Source organism: Cupressus sempervirens, chromosome 3 (genome assembly GCF_028749045.1).
Source record: "Cupressus sempervirens isolate cs-2001-9-10 chromosome 3, ASM2874904v1, whole genome shotgun sequence".
NCBI lineage: Eukaryota > Viridiplantae > Streptophyta > Pinopsida > Cupressales > Cupressaceae > Cupressus > Cupressus sempervirens.
Window position 1 is genome coordinate 644,300,195 of NC_143120.1, and position 14,198 is coordinate 644,314,392.

Genomic DNA, 14,198 nt, shown 5'->3' on the forward strand with positions numbered 1-14,198 from the left:
CATAAAAATCCATGCATATATAAACACAATATTCTAAGCTAAATAGGAAATGGTAGGAAGTGGTGTATCATGTAGATCTTGACTAGAAGGTAACTACGACTCCCTTCCTTAACCACATCAGAAATGCCATACATAAAAAAAACACACACGTATACCATACAGATGTAGTATGGGGTAAGTATCCATAAGAAAACACATATGATAATCCATCTAACTAATCATCATCAATAACTAAAAACACCGTAATAATCATCATGCATATACGAGGTATAGAGTACCAAGTAATCTCATTGTAAAATCAACTGAATCTAAAACAATATTTGATAATCTCAAAATAATGCTACTAATCATCAAGCATAAAACTAGCCTAAAAGAGTTCGACAAAAATAACAAAATGCAAACTAGGGGTAGGCACTACATCAAGCAGTAGTTACTGTTAAGAAAGCTAGAGGTCACCAAGTACTTTAGTGATTTTTGAGTTTATCAGGGGCAATAGTTCACATGGAGTGATATAAAGACCAAATTATTTAGTAAATGCCAAGAAGAGTTAAGGCCAAGGGACAAAAAAATGAAATATTTTATGAGGAGTGTCAGTATGACGTAAGTGTTGAGCAACAAAATTTTACATATTTGTATGGATGACAAAATCTAATGCAAACAATTTTTTATCAAGTTGGAAGCATTTTTTATAGACCAAGGAGGTAATCAAGGAGCTAATAACACATCAAATGGAAGATCATAAATCCCTATTCTAGGCAATCCACCAACCAAAAAATTGCAAGGACTAAGTTGCAATAGAAATGAATCTAGATCATTGATTGAGATCTAGAAGGTTCACCCAATAATTATGAAAGGAGGGTTTGTTCAACCTAGTTTGCATGTACAAGTGTGTATGGATGAAGAGTTTGGTTGCATGCAAAGTTTTAGAGGTGAATCAGTCAGAAGAGACCAAGAAGTGTAATGAACAATTTTAAGAATAGTTAAAGATCAATCAAAGTAAGGTGATAATATATTGCATAGAGGAGATTTGATATCAAAATTATAAGTGCATACCAAAGGATTAGGTACTGAACATTCTAATAGGTATTTTAGGGTTTGAATGTCTTAACATAGTAGCTTTAATAAGCTTTTGTAAATCTCTTAACAAAGTACTCCCTTAGTTGCGATGTAAAGATCCTTTAGTCAAGGTAGAACCTAACAACTCTTTTAGCCTTTGACAAGATAGACCCCTCATAGGGTAGATCATCAAAAGTGATCAAAATATTGTAGCCTTAATAGGCACAATTTTATTGCTGCAATAGTGAATATTTTTTGGTTATCATCACTGCCATAGTTTTACCTTGACCTTGGGGGTTTTTTTTAATTAAAAAATCATTTTGTTCATTTGTTATGTGTTTATGAGAGTTCATTCATGCAATTAGAGGTTAGATTTGATAACTTATTGCAATAAATAGTTGATGTTATTTATGGTAAAATTGAGATAAGGGTTAATGGTGAAGATATCAAATATGTTTCATGTTTGAAGTGTGAGAAGTTTTTATAGATCTTGATTCACCCCGTATTAGTATCTCACTTTCCCTCTTATATTCCCAACAATTCCATGTCCACTTGGGCCCCTTTCTTAGAAAATTCTTTCTCACTATCCTCCAACTCCACCTATAGCTATACTTCATTAGTGCATTTGTCCTAATAAACCTTTGTTTTGTCCTCTCATTATTTGTTGTCAAAGAACCTATAACACATATATCAATACATAAGTTCCCAATCCCAATCAATCCCTAAAAGTATCACATAGAAGATTTTTCATTCTTCTCCATTCAAGACCTTTATGTAGAAAAGTGTTAATCTTGTCATTCTTACTCATTTTGGGCTCGATGCATGCCTCTAGATATTTCTATCATATTCTAACATCTCCATATTTCTTAGTACTTTACATATTATTTTATCATATACAACAATTTAATAAGCATGTTGTATTATTATTTAATTATTAATTCACTATATAATATATTATTAAAGTTATATCAATCTTTAAAAAAAAATCTTAATAATTATTAAAACAAATTATTTTTTTGTTTAATATAAAAAATTTAAATTAACAATATAGTTCTTTTGGGTGAATGTAGAACACTTGAAAATAATTAAGTTAAATGAATTTATACTATTTTAATTTTCATTTATACCTGATTTATGGTGTGTTTATCGATCCATGTAACATTAATAAACTAATTAATATGATCACCTAAGTTGTAAGAGGTTGTAGTTTTTCTTTAAATTTAATCTCTCAATTATAAATTCTAATTCTTAATTTTTTTTGAAAAAATTAGTTTTAAAAATATAGAATTAAAAAATATTAAAAAATTGATATCATGTTAAAATTAAAAATATATTAGGAAACAACTTATGTGATACAATGGTAAGTTGTGAAACTCCCATCTATGAGGTCTTGGTTTTGTGTGTATTCAAGCTTAACAAATAATTATAGTCAATACCAAGAAATAGAAAGAATAACTCTTGAATTTTGCCCATTACCATCATATATATATATATATATATATATATATATATATATATATATTTGTGGACTAAGGTAAAAGTAGGTATTATAGGGACCTAAAACCGAATAAGTATTAAGATACATAGAGATTAAACATTAAAGTCCAAAACTCAAGAGTATGTTGGAAATAGATTATCCTTGACCAAATCAACATCCCTACTAATAGATCTAGCAAAATAAAAGACTAGTAACAAAAACTAGACAAAAACCAAAAAAAAGATAGGACAACAACATGAAACTGACATTAGGCCACCTCGTTAAAAGCCTTAGTCACCTAGAGCTCTATTACGTCATGGTCCTCATCGGTGCTCTTCTAGCCAATGATCTCTTTGTTCTTGTGTAGTCTTCCCCTTTTCCTTTTCCTTGGGCCCTCAACCTCCTCTTTCCTTTGATCTTTGTCTTTGTTGTTAAGGTCCATCTTAAGCTCAATCCCCTTGAGATAAATCTTGCTTTTTCCCCATGAGCATATAAATAGAGGAGTGACTTTTCCTATTTCTATCCTAGATTTCTTTTTCCATCTCCTACAATTGACTCAAGATGATGTTATCTAATCTTTTTCATTCCTCCACTTAATTTTTCAAGTCCTTTTCCAAAATTTCTACCATTTTTTATTGAGATTATTTTATTATGTATCTAGGTGTCAAAGGCGATGTTAACCTATTCTTTCTCCTTAATTTTATCATTCATGTCCGGCATGGACCCAAGGTCCCCAAAATCTTTAGCTTCTTTTGTAGGGGGTACCTCCTTAGAGTCAGAGGCATAGTACCCAACTATGTTAAAAATAGGCATCTCCTTCTTATCCTTTTTTTCACACTTGTTATGGTAGACCCGAATGTCCCTGCTTGTTGCCTAGTATTTTTAGTAGTATCACCATGAATTTTTTGATTTAACAAGAGGAAAGTTCTCATTTTCATGCCTTCCCCTTCTTTTCCCTAGAAATCCATAGAGGCCTTGTTAGCCTTTGTGTCTTGAAAGGTGGCATCTTCCTCTTCCCCCATGTCCATCCCCATGTCATCACTCTCTACAACAAAAGTATTTTTACTAGAAATATGGATTTTACTCTTAATCCTTGACCCACTTTCCTTTTAAATTTTTGGATTCGCAATAGGGACCCTAGATTTACAATATTCCATGAATAATAGGATAAGGCCCTCATGGATGATAGGGCGCGAGGATTTCTTCTTATGATTAACCACACTCTTATTCAAGGAATTTAGGATGTAATATGAAAAATAAATTTTGTCCCCATAATGAAAATGATTTAGAAACAAAAAATTAAAGCAATAAACTCACCTCTTCCTACCATCTAGGGTAAAGTATTCCCTAACATTGCTTAACATAGTATGCCAAATAGGCTTGATTTATTTGTTAAAAAGCAGCTACCCACTTTAACAAGGGATTTCTTTTCCACATCATCCTTGGGAAACTTCTGGAGGTTCTCTTTGGTAATTTTCCTTTCTTTGAAACATGTCAAGCCTTTCTTTGGAAAACCAAAGATTTTCAATATGAAATAAGTGTTTTATAGGGGAGGAGACTCCATACATGGTTGCACTAAAGTTCTTCCAACCTGTAAAAAATTCCATAGTAGCTCTAGGCTTGAAACCATGAAGCCTTTCGAGGTAGGTGGTAACCTTTCACATCTTCAATTGTTCCCAGACCTATAACACATCCTTCCATTTTGAACAACTTTTCAACTCTTGCCTCTTTAGATCACCCCCATCCTTCTATTCCTACCTTAATCACCCAGTACAATTTAGTCTAGATTCTTCTACATATGCTAATTTTGAAAAAGTATGTTAATGTATAGCAACATGTTTATTATAAACTCATAGAAATATACACAATGTGCAATTTATAATTTTTTAAAAATTACTCATTTTTAAAATATTGAAATAGATACCTATGAAACAATATAGAAAATAAATTATAAACAAAGGGTGACACATACTTATATCAATGATTAATAATGCACTGATTTATTTGTTGATTAATTATTATTTAGATACTCCCCTTGTCTCAATCACTTTCTATCCATATCTCTTTGATTCTTATTATTCATTAGTATCTCTCTATATCTAACTCTCCCTTATTCTTTCCATCTATCTAGATCTATTTCATTTCCTTTTTTTACTTTTTTACTTTTTATCTCCTTCCCCCCTTTGTCTTCCTATATATATCTACATCTCTTCTTTTTTCTTGCTTTCTCTTTAGTAATCTCTCCCCCCTTTTTTTCTCCTCCCTCCCCTATATACATATTTATTCATTTTTTCTTTTCTCATGTCTTTTTCCTTTTTCCTTTTATTTCTAATATATTATTTTATATATATTTTACAATGAAATTAACCATCGTACCTCTTTTAATACATGCATTAATATTTTATTTTATTTTAAAAACTATTATATTTTTTATACCAATAATACCATAAGAACTAAAAAGAGGTATTATTGCTTTATCCGCATTAGTTAAAGTGACTTTCACTTTATTAGGATATAAAATTTCATAGATAAGAAATGACAGAACATAACATCTGAAGTGGAAAGAGCTCTTTTTAATTTAGTATAAACACGAAATGGGAACTCAGAGATGAGAAGAAACGAACTAATGCCCCACGGAGGGGAATATTGTACTTCAAAAGTTTGTGGAATGGTGAGATTAGTGGAAGCCAATAAGGAAGAATAATGCCCCACAAAGGCTAATAGTTGGAGTTGCGAAACTTTCTTGGCCCATACGATAAATCATTGAAGTATCATGACAAACAAGTGTGATATCTATTAGGCGTGTTTATATTGCAACAAACGTAAGTGATGTGCAATAGTGCAAGTGATGTTTTAGTTGAGCAACACGGACTGTCCATATTGTTTTAAAGATTTTGAGCTTTAATGTGAACGAAAACTGGAGCTAGAAATAAGAATCACGACCCATGAAGGCGGATATTTGTAACTGAGAATATTTGTGGCCTCATATGTCTAAATCGTTAAAGCATCACTTCAATTATGTGAGATATTCAGCTGATCTAGTCTGTTACGCTTTTCTTATAGTGTTCACACTCTTAACCACTGCAAATCACAGAGTTCTTTAGTGTTAGAAGGTGCCTATATAAACCCAGTTTGTTCTTCTTTATGAGACAGAGCAAATTAGTGAAAGAAAGAAAGAAATGGGGTGCTCCAAGTTATTGGGCGTTGTGGCTTTCATATGTTTATCTATTCCCATGGTGGCATCTTCTTCCAACGGAGAGTTCAAATTGAAGGTGAATCTGACGCGCAGATCTGAGGGAGGTTTCAATGGTACCGAGCGATTACGTTCGGCTGTCGATCGAAGCAAGAAACGGATGATTGCGATCCAGGCGTTTGTAAAGCAGCAGATAGGCGGCCAATTAGACGCTCAAACGCCCGTTCAAGCTGGGAACGGAGAATTTCTGATGAGAGTTGCGGTGGGGACACCCCTTGTGAGCTTCGAAGCGATTGTTGACACGGGGAGTGATCTTGTTTGGACAAAGTGCGAGCCCTGCGATGGCTGCTCCCAATCTACGCCAATCTTCGACCCCTCCAAGTCGTCTTCCTACTCCACCGTTTCATGCGCCGACTCTCTTTGTGATGCTCTGGACCGTTTCAAAACAGCATGCAATCCAGACTGTACTTTTCGGTACAGCTATGGCGATGGCTCTCGTACAATCGGTGACCTGGCAAAGGAGTCGTTTTCCGTTGGGAGCGGCAGCGACGGCATGTTTGCAGGCATTGTTTTCGGATGCGGCCATGATAACCAAGGTTTCTCCGAATCCGGCGGTCTTGTGGGGCTCGGAAGAGGTGATCTCTCGCTCATCTCTCAGTTGGGTTCCAAGGTAGATAACAAATTCTCGTACTGTCTCGTCTCCAGGACTGACTCTCCTTCACAAACAAGCCCTCTTATCTTCGGTGCCAGTGCTTCCTTGAACGGAGCCAAAACGGTACGTTTTGTTAAGAACAGTGCGGCTCCTTCTTTCTGGTATATTCCTGTCACGGGAATTACTGTGAATGGCAACCCAGTAAGTATTCCTGCTGGAACTTTTGATGCGCAATCGGACGGTGGCGGCATGATCATCGACTCCGGAACAACCATTACAATTCTAGTGGAGGCTGCGTACAACCCCGTGAAGGAAGCAATTCAGTCCGCCGTTGATATGACTCCAACAGACGGATCTTCAGTGGGGCTGGATCTGTGCTACCAGACATCGAGTAACGTCACGTTGCCAACCGTAGTCTTCAATTTCGAAGGCGGGGTGGATTACGAGCTTCCAAGCGACAACCTTTTCGTCCGGGAATCCGGTCTTATGTGCCTCGCCATGGGTGGCACCAGCGGATCACTTTCCATCTTCGGAAACATACAGCAGCAGAATTTCCACATACTTTACGACGATGCGCAAAACAGTCTTTCCTTCATGCCCGCTAAATGTGATTCCCTTTGAACAATCAATGATCACCCTCTTCCCCCGCTTCTCTTCATCTGTCTCTGCAACGACGTCTTCTTCTTCCTCTTCCTCTGCTCAGTTTGTTCTAACCTCCAATATAATGCCCTGCATCGTCTCCTATTTATGTTTTCTGTATTACCTCATATAATATATTATCTCATGTTGTCGCCTTTCTATGTTTCTTGCACAGCGGTCTTGATGCTTTTATCATCACTCTTAAACACAATACAATAAGGAGAGAATTACGCTTGAAAAAGAGTCAATTTTGACTATTTAACATTTTTAGTCTAGAAATTAAGCTTAGTTTGTAATTTCTAAGCCTTCTATTGATAAGCTACACCCAGCCCTCTAACTTAACTAACTGAAAGACTAGATACATGTTAAATCCAATCTAATACGAGTCACATCGTTAGTAAATCATAGCTGGACCAGATCACTAATGTCGAGTAATTTAACAGTCGCGGAATCTCTTTAAGATACAATCTAATTGATATTATGTTCATCCTTCTTAAAAAACAAGGTAATTGTTTGTTTTTGTGGATAGATCTCTATAACTGTTCATTGATCTGTTCTTCGAATGTTTCTTTGACCAATAAGGTCAAATAAGATTTCACAAGGTCTCTTTTGTAGCTTTGTAATAGATTCCTCACTAATGAAAATTAAAGCAAAATTGATAATTTTTAGGGCTTATTCAAGAATTCCGAGACTTCCGGGTCAGGGTGAAAAGCATGGACATCGTTGACCTGCATCAACATGTTTTCCTGTGTATAATTTTTCTCTTTGCAAATTGTCCTCATTTTTGGGCAAATTGGATAGAGCCGAAAAACTTCAAACCGTTATGCTCAAGGATATGGGGTTGTTCAGTGTAATTTTTGGATTTGATTATATCAGAACTTGTCATCAACGTTTATTGATTCTATTGTTTCATTGGTGGGTAATCTTAAGCATTGATGAAAAGCTGTCTCAGGCTCGATTTTTTTATTAGAAATAGATTACAGATTTCGCCAATTAGTTAGAAACTTTTATATACATTTGTTTTTTTTTTAAATCTGAGCCAACCTTATAAACATTATCACGGATACAAATTTACATCCAACTAACAAATATCTATTGTTTTGTGTGGCCAATAACTTACGTATGTTTCCTCTTCTTGCGTAAATAATGTTTCCAGAGGCGAATTTTAGTGGAGGTAAATATATATAATATTTATATAAGATACTAAAGTGGATGATACCATTGCTTGCATTTAAAGCTACTTTTGTTTAGTAATAATTCTAGTCGGGGAGAAATTCATTGGTAGATTATTTATATAATCTGTTATTATTGGATTATTGGACGGTCGGGGAGAAATTTATCAATAGATTATTTATTCAAGTTTGTTATTATTGGACTATTGGATTGTACTACTAGATAGATGTGTTATCTAAGATTCTGTTAATTATTTTACATTAAATGTCTTCTTAAAAGTAATTAAGATCAAAGATTTATTTTCAAAGAGTAGGGTTGATTTTTGTTTGAAAAGGATATTTCTTATTGAAAATTTGATTTTGGTTTGAAAAGGATATTTCTTATTGAAAAATCAAATTATATTAGATTCTTATTATTTAATAATTAAGCTTATGATTTTGGCATTGATAAAATACATGTATAAACAAATATATTTCATGATGCTTTTGAAGAGATTTGTATACTATATATTAAAATTATTATTATGAAGTCAAAAGAATACTCACTTATAAAGCGGAAATTATAACTCTATATTATAATATAGTCACTCAAAATATATTACCAAAAAAGAAAACAAATCAGAAGTGACATGGCCCTGACCTTAGATAGTATAGTTAGCACACTACCAAAAATATTTGGTTCTTATAAGATGAGGACTAAGAACCATTGCACAACAAAAATCAACCAAAAACTCTAAAACTTAAAAAGAGAAAATAGATTCAAATATCGACAACTATCACTATAACCTTTAAAGTTTTTAAAACAATCAAAACCAAGATTACTACAAGATTTTTTAACCATCCTCTTAACTTATGAGTCTATCTTAGCCAAAAGGCCATGTGTATATAAAAGAAGGAAGTCAAAATACTCTTAAGATTAAAATATAAATATACTAAAAACTATCAACATGTTGATAATGAGACAAAGGCCATTGGCATGAACTATTGTTATCTTTAGCCTCATCAATTTTGGGGATAATCTCTCAATTCTTTGAGAGATTCTTTAGGTTCACAGTCTAGTCTTCTTTCCTTCCATTCTCCATATTTCCTTCCTTAATTTTGTCATCTCCACACTTTCTTTTCTTCTTATCAGTCCTCTTAATTATATTCCAACTATAAATAATTCTATTTTGGCGTCCGTGATATGGGTAAGTGCACCAAGAAGGTGTGAAAAAAGGGGATATAAGTGGCCACTTCTCTTTTTTTCCTCTAAAATTAGGTAAAAGTGAACTTCAATCATAAATTTAAGGATCTTGCAATCAAAATTAGAAGATGTGTAAAGAATAAGAATTGTAGTACTTTGAATCTAGTTTCTAAACTACAATTTTCATTAAAAAAATGAATACTATTAAGAGGGTCGAACCACCTACAGATGATAAATTATTCACTATTTTTCTAGAAAAATATAACATAGCTATTTTTGTGCATTCAACAAATGATATAATTAGATTTAGTATTTTGAAAAATTATTTGGTAGGATGGTAGTTAAGAGTGAGATCTAGAAGCTGATTATTTTTTTGTAAATTTATGTTGAATACTTTTTTAAAATAATTTTTTGAAGTGAGTGCATCTTGAAAATATGATACATATTTGTGCACTGGTCATAACTTGTATCAAAATAATTGAAAATATAATCGTCTTAATTTAAGTGTATAGATATAGGTAATTTGTATCAGAATTGGAAAAGTAGATTAGAAGTTATTAAAGAAATGGTATATGCATGTTTGTAAGGCCTATCAAGTTAGTGGTAAAGAAAACTAGATTTCACAATGTTAATGCTATCCAAAAATAGATAAATTTATATGGTTAGAAAGATGAAAAAATGTGTGAGATTATGGTGGTAATTTTAGAGATACCCACTTGATCATATGTAGACCCAATGAAGATGAAGTTGCGAATTGATGTTAGAAGATGGAAAAACATGTAAAGGGACTAAAATAGAGAGAAGAAAAAGGCATTCAAGCCTTAGAATCATTTACTGGAACCATTTTTCAAGCCTAAAACAAGATCAAGTTTTGGTGTCCATCATAACTTGTTCATGTTTTGAAAATCATTTAGTACATTTCAAGTCTTCAGGAACATAATCACATTTTGGAGATGTAAATGTGTATGGAGTCATCAACTTTTATCTCTCTTATTTTCCTTCACCCATAAAATTCTCTATCTATTATGAGTCCTAGTTAGACTTTTTGGTCTCCATATCATCTCTCTCCCTCTCTCTCTTCTCTTGTCCTCGTGTATCTCATAGCCTTCTCCTTCTCATGCCTTCTCTTCCTTATGCCTCTCATCCTCTCCCTGCACTCTCTATCCCTATCCATTCTATCTCTCTCTCTCTCTCTCTCTCTCTCTCTCTCTCTCTCTCTCTCTCTCTCTCTCTCTCTCTCTCTCTCTCTCTCTCTCTGTGAAACACATACCTACTATGGAAAAGTAAAGATGAGCCTATAATTTTTCATAATGCATTTGTGTTACAAGAAAAATGTTATGAAATTCAAAACATGATCTCGTTTTGAAGCTCATATTTTTCTTTGCAAAACACACTCATACTTTGCAAAATGCAATCATTTTTTGCAAAACTTGAAAGTAATTTCTATTATTTTTTGTGGCTTGACAAAGTCTCATATTTTCCAAACCTAGCTTTTTCAAATCTTGAATAATGCAAGTGCATTATGAAAAGTTTTTCTTTTTTTTTTAGGAGGGTAAAATTACAAACACGTGTCATCCCTTTACAATGGAAAATGCTAACAACATAAAAAAATATTAAACTTCAATGACATTATAGTGTTATTTGTGTTTCAAGTTTGAAGATGGTTTAAATTGATAAAATGAGTATAAATAGATGAATTTTATGTCTATTATTTTTTAATTTTAATTTTAATTTTCAATACCCATTTTTAAGTTTCTAAAAAATATTACAAATTAAGGATTCTAGTTCCCACCACAAAAATAAATGTAAATAAAGGGGTTTGATCTCTTTTTAGTCATATCTCATCTAAACACATGGTATCTAAAAGTACAATTAAGCTACATCTCAAAAATATGTTTGAGCAATAATTTTGAAAAAATATCTATATTAGTAGAGTATAATTATTTGTTAGGGTAATCAATAAAAGAAAAATGACTCCTATTTTTGAGTTTTCAAGTGTCAACAATAAGGAAAAATCTAGAGGTCATGTAAAAGAATTAATAGTTGAAAAATTGATAGATGCATTAAATTTTATTTATAACACCAGTATTTTTGGTGCTACACATAGAGTATTGATGACTATGATTACTAAAACAAAATTTTCATATAGAAACCAAGTTTGAGAAATTTATGAATTACTCAATCTATCTAGAATAATAGTTCAAAGATGTATCAAGAGGAGAAATTTACAAGATGAGAATATTGAAAAGACTTGGGTTAATATATGCATATTTCCCCAAAATGATATAATTTATGAAGATGCAAGAAGACATGTTGTTGAATATTAGACCAACCATTCTCATGTTCCTTCCAATAGAAGAGACACTATAAAAATGAAAGATGAAGAGATAAGTATGAGAATTACTCATTTGAAACACTTTGTAGATAAAAACAAAGTAAATTGTTTGAAGCTTTCAAACAAGAATTTGCAAATGTCAAAATTTATTAGAGAATATTTGAGAGTTTGGGCCCTTGTTTTGTCTGCATAGATATTGTACATGAGACATAGTGTTTACAAAATAATGTTGAGTTCCATATATATTTGCAATCATACAAAAAATATATGGCAACACTTAAGCTAGATATGATCATTCCTAGAAGTAAAACATAGTTTGTAAAGTATATTTAATGTGATATATCAAAATATTTAGATAAATTTAATGTACTATGCATAAAAAGTGCATGTAGAAATTATGGAGATTTGCAAAAAATTTCATACGAAATGGACAATATTGATCTTTCAACACTAGTTGTGTGGAATGGATTTGAGTATGAGACATATTGAAAAAAGAGTAAAGATAAATCTTTAAAAATTTCATTAAAGGAGAATAATTTTCCATATGAAAAGTTTATAAAAAGAATAATGTACTATGATTTATCCACATATACAACATTGTCATGGTGCAAGATGGAAAGCTAAACAATTTTGAGATTCCAATTTTTTTTTCCACCTAGATGTATTCTGTCGATTGTAGATTTAAAAAAAAAAATACAATTTATCCTCAATAAAAAATTCAAGCTAATTATTATCACTCTGATAAAGTTGCAATATTCAAGTACAAGTTACCTATAGATATGTACAATTTGATGTGGATAGGGTGGAAAATATTGATCTATATGAACAAGTTATCATCAAGGAGGTCTATTTTTGTATCAATGATGATAGGGTTCATGATAGGAGCTATGTAGCTCATTATTTTGTAATATTTTTTGAAGATATTGCAAACCGTGCGACAAATGCTTCTAAACACTAGAGTTGGTCTGATGATTATATAAGTACATGTACATTCAAATTAAAATGTAAAATTGTATATATAATTAAATGAAAAATTTGGTAACTTTGATTACTCATGAATTCAATATTTATTTTTTCTAGGGAAAATTAAATCAACAGAAGCATTAAATTGGCTATCAATGCAACATGCTTGATTCAATGTCATGTTTATTTGGAACTTCTTTTAAAGTGGACATGGAAAAGGAGAGCATGATGGAGCATGATCATGTGTAAAGCATGTACTTTGCCAACGTAAAATTGAAAGTTTAAAGGTGGTGTTTACTATTCAAATTTTATAAAGAAGTATTATTTTCAATTAGTTTATAGATTTTTAAAAATTCTTAAACTTTTCTTTCATGTACCTATCATAACATGGAGAAAGAATTTCAAGTTATTGAATGGTGCAAAACTTATTTTTCTCCATGGGACACAACATACAATTAACTCTTATTATAGGAAGTGAAATATTAAAATAAAATTTAATTCATTAAGTTTTTTAACAAATAAATTATGTGCATTTATCTTTCATCATATCAAGTTTAATTATTGACATAAAAATTTGCAAATTTCATGTATGCATTGAGTATTACAAATATTGGTCGATCCAATCCTTGCAAATTTCAATCAATTATTGGTATTAGAAATTCACATCAAGTGATGACTACAAGACAAAACAAACCCCCACTAATTCATGTAAGAAAAAAATCATGTTTTTGTGTTGTTTGTATTCAAACTAATGCAATGATTCAATGGAAGAATATTTCAAATAGCTATGTTTCACAATGAGATATGAAAGAATTTGTCATAATTCCTCCTTATAAAGAAGATGACAATTACACTGACATTCATAATATTATATATCTAGGTGATTATGAATGTGTTTTTGATTTAGTTATTATAGGTGCATTTTTACAAACATGTTTCATTATTTTCAAGTTTTCAATATTATTAAATATTTTACATTCTTATTCAAGATATTTATTTGTACATGTGTACAGATGATATTGTTGTTGTGTTTTTGGATCCTAACAATATGGAAGGTGGAGATTACTATATACTAAGATGTAGAAAAGAAGAATTCAAGTTGACATAAGTAGCTATAGTTAGAGATAGACAATCATATCCAATTGGTTAAGCTGTTAATGAAGGTATAAAATATCCCATTAGACATCCATACAAGTAGTTACTACATATATTAAACAAATTATAAATCTTTATTTCTTTTCAAGATTATTAAGATACCAATTACTTTAATCTTATTTTTAAGGTACCTATTATCAACAAATAAAAATTAACCAAAATGGTGTTCAATTTATTGAGTACACGTGTGGCCAAAACATTTTATATTACAACCACTTGGTTATAGTTACAAAGCTTCAATTTGATACATTTCAAAAAATAAGGACATGATAATCCAAAGTGGAGGTTACCTAGTCAGGAGCATGAAAAAATGTTGGATATAATTAAAGATAGAGAGGATCCAAGCCATATGTATCTTGCGGTCTAGTTTAGA

The 14,198-nt window shown here is 31.8% G+C and overlaps 1 pseudogene across 1 annotated transcript; it reads left to right on the plus strand.

Annotated features, from left to right (window-relative positions):
- The first annotated feature begins 5,635 nt into the window (after positions 1–5,635).
- Positions 5,636–7,176, plus strand: LOC149568340 (aspartic proteinase nepenthesin-2 pseudogene; annotated as a pseudogene). Its single transcript, XR_016362539.1, has one exon. The product of XR_016362539.1 is annotated as an aspartic proteinase nepenthesin-2 pseudogene (transcript).
- Positions 7,177–14,198: the final 7,022 nt, after the last annotated feature.